This window comes from Neophocaena asiaeorientalis, unplaced genomic scaffold, assembly GCF_003031525.2.
Source record: "Neophocaena asiaeorientalis asiaeorientalis breed wild unplaced genomic scaffold, Neophocaena_asiaeorientalis_V1.1 scaffold489, whole genome shotgun sequence".
In the NCBI taxonomy this organism is placed as follows: domain Eukaryota; kingdom Metazoa; phylum Chordata; class Mammalia; order Artiodactyla; family Phocoenidae; genus Neophocaena; species Neophocaena asiaeorientalis.
Window position 1 is genome coordinate 3,273,353 of NW_020174791.1, and position 3,925 is coordinate 3,277,277.

Below are 3,925 nucleotides of genomic sequence, written 5' to 3' on the forward strand. Positions count from 1 at the left end.
GGCGGGGGGCGGCGGGCGAGGGTCGGGGCCGCCCTCTGCCCCGGCCGGGTGGAGGGTGCTGGAAATTCCACCCAGGGATCGCTGAGCCATCGGACTTTGGAAAATCCTCCTGTATTTTTCCTTGCGAGTTGATGCTTGACTCAAGTGGTGTTTAAACATCTCTGAAGTCCTTTAAATTACCTCGTTGGCATACCCAAGTAGGTTTATCTACTTAATTCCTCTTTATGGAACCTTTTTAGTTAGGACTGTGAGACTCACTGACTGAAGGAGAGCAGCGATGGTAGGGGTGTTTATTTTGGGAAAGGAAGTTGGTGGACGTTTACAGTTACAGAGTACGTTACTGAGTTTGTACATAAATGATGTAAGAGTCGTAATCTGTAGTTCTGGTTTGGGGAGTGTTAGAGCCCCTTTGTGTGTGTGTGTGTGTATTTTCATTTTGTTACCTGTTTGGTAACACAGTGATCTCCACTAACGTTTCATGATTAAGCAGTTGCTTATGAGATTATTAAGAAAATATGTAGATTTTTTTTGTAGTTAGCAAATAAGTGGAAGTATTAGCTTTGTGAGGAGTTCCCTTCCCTTCAGCCCCAGATACTGGATAAGGTCAAAGCTATTGTTATCGATAAGATTTCTACCTGAGTTCTTTGTTTTCTAATTTGAAGCTCTAGTCTTTTGGGGGTGGAGGCGGTTTGTATTTCAAAGAAAGATTTCAGTTTGCGTTCTATTAAGATAGGGCCTGTTCTGGATTCTTCCGGAGGTACATACTGCAAAAAGAAAACGAACAGGCAGTTCCTTTTTTACTTCCTTACTAATATGGGTGTGTGGCTGGGGATAGGGCTGGTGCCACCAACATGGAAACAGGTCTTAGAACCTCCAGACGGCAGAGCTGGGTGGTAGCTTTTGGCTCGATTTAACTTTCTGACAGAGCTGTCAGAAACGGAGTGCAACTGGAAGGGTCAGAGGCCGACCTGGCAGGATCCTGTCGGGGGAAGATTCCCAGCTGCTGTAAGGCTGGACCGCAGGGCCTCTCTCCTCCCGAGACTCCCTCTGTTATATGCCTCTGGTTTCACAGGCACTGTAAATGCTGCAGTGTTTTCTTAGAAGGTGAGAGTTGAGGAAAGCGACGTTAAGTTTTAGGATTGAGCCTGTGGCTCGCTCCCGGTTCTCCCTGCTTGGGGAGCCAGTGTTAGGGCTGCCTCTCATCTTCTGTGGAAATGGTCAAGAGTGTGCCTTTAGAGAATATTGTTCAACTATGCAGTTTTGATTCAGAGTTGACACTTTCTTAAATGAACATGCCCATCAGACAAGAATATTCCTTTTGTATGATATCTGAGTTTACGACAGAGCTGTATTTATGTCATCAGGCGTGTAGTAAGCAGAATGTTCTTTAATGATACCTTAATAAAGATTTCTCTTTGTTTGATGTCTTGAGTTACTTCTGTTTCAGGGGGAGTTGAAGTAAATTCCCTCAGATTTCATCTTAATCTCAGAAGAGATTTGAAAGGCTGCCAAAAGGCTGTCAAATCTTTTCCATGCTTAGTGGCTTTGATTTCAGAGCTTGGAACACCTAGGTCTTATATTGACCACATGAGAAGTGCACAGATTTTATGAGGAGTTAATTTATTTCTCAAAGTTTTGTTGCTGTTAACTTTTTATTTTGCTAAAATTTTCTGTTATCCTTTAGTTTGATTGGAAAAGTTGTATTTCTACAATTAGCTTTGAGAAGGGTCTTCAGGACAGCTGTAGACTTGCCTACCATCAGTTGCCTTTTTAGCCAGTACTTTAATAAATAAGGTTTTATTGCGGACGTGCAGTATTGGTATCAATTACAGTCTCTTCATTGGATTGCTGTTTTCTCTCCCCAAAAGATTTGGCTCATGTTGGCTTCTAAATGGGATTAAGTTCTTACTGTCTAGAGACTTTGGCTTTGGCATTAGTGGATTGGTAATAGATATTCTCAATTTTGTTATCTGGGCTTGACCATATGGCGTGCCATGTTATTTTAAAACCTTTATTTAGGATGAGTCTAATAAGGCCTTGAACAAAAAGTTTTAGAATTTTTTAACCCTGGTATAAATTCTGATCTCTCGGGTTTGCATTTCTAGATAAGAGTGGTCGGAGAATTTATGAAGCAGGCAGTTTAGTTGTGTTTGGTTTAGTGAACATAGAATGAGGGGATAAAAACAAATTTAAACTGAGATCAGAGAAATAATTTATAAAACTGAATGTGTAACATTACTGGGAGGAAGAAACAGTCCAACTTTTTATGGAGAGTGTGGCTGTGTATTGAGTAATGCAACGTTACCCTGACTCTTCTGGAAAATGAAGAGTCCCACTTCTTTTTAGAGCTGTGAGTTTTGTTCCACAGCTCTCGTTTAAGAAAAACAGGCAATCGTAGACACTTGATTTGATCGGTGGATCAGAGGAATGCTAAAAGCTTTTGAAACCTTTTAGCCCCCTTGTTCTCGTTGCAGTGCCTACCATTAGGTGCCACAGTAATTGATGGAAATTCCTACTGACTTGCAGTGATAGAAAAGCTTCCCATTTTATAGCCCAATATTGCTTTCTTTGAGAGACTTGAGTATTCCCTTATTTGACTTACTAAGTTAAAATTCTGGGAAAAAAGCCATTTTTAAAAAGTTAATGATTAAAAGACCAAGTCAAGACTATCAAAAGTAATAATTCTGAAGAGATTATTAAGTTGCATCCATGTTGCCATTGATAAAAGGTTGTGATTGAATAATTAGTTGCCGCAGGCGCTTTTTTTTTTTTTTTTTTTTTTTAAGTGAGGGGGCATTGCGGGATCTTAGTTCCCTGATCAGGGATTGAATTTGGGCCCACGGCAGTGAAAGCAGAGTCCTAACCACTGGACTGCCAGGGCATTCCTGGTCCAGGCTTAATAATGTACTTTATCAAGGAGGGAAAGGCTATTTACTCTTTAACCTGTCAGGACTAGAATACTAAGGGGATTGAATATATTCTTGTTTACTTGTGGGTAATTGTGTGTTTATACATGTCTGCCTGTCTTCTGACTCAGTCCTGTGGCAATTGTAAAATATATTCCGCATGCAGATTACAAGTTCTCTTGACTACCTCCAAGTGTTGTAGTTGGTAAAGCTTTAAAAAAATTCTGGACACTTTCTAATTAGACAAGAGAATGTTAAAGCTTCTACAACAGGTTTCCAAAAAAAAAATTGTCCTAGGAACTTTAAGATAATTCCTGAATTGCTGGGAGGGAAAGAAATTCACTCTTTTCTTAAGGGACTGAGACTGCCTGAGTTAGAACCCAGTTGTGTAACTGAACTTGCTGGTGTGGATGCGGGTTTGACTTCTCTGTGTCCGTTTCTGCATGTGTGAAAACAGGCACACTAGAACCTCCTTCCTAAGGTGGTTGTGAGGATTGAGTGAGTTAGCATACGTGAGAAGCACTTGGAACAGTGCCTGGCCGCAGTGCTCTGTTAGAGGATCACCGTTTCTGTTGCTTATGGCCTTGCTTTGTAACAGTTTTGTTTTTTGTTTTTTTTTGGCACGCGCGGCATGAAGGATCTTAGTTCCCTGACCAGGGATTGAAAACGCTCTCCGAGGAGTCTTAACCACTGGACCACCAGGGAAGTCCCTGTGACAGTTTTTTAAACTACGATAAAGGTAGATTGTAGAGAATTTAGGAAGACTCTTAACCACTGTGCACCACCAGCGAAGCCCCCATCACTTTAATTTATTACCTTACTTTCTCCCAAGTCATCTCTGACATTCTTTCTTTTCTCAAAAAGCTTTCTTTTTTTTTTTTTTTTTTTTTTTTTTTGGCGGGGGCACGCGGGCCTCTCACCACTGGGGCCCCTCCCACCGCGGAGCACAGGCTCCGGACGCACAGGCCCAGCGGCCATGGCTCAGGGGCCCAGCCGCTCCGCGGCACGTGGGACCCTCC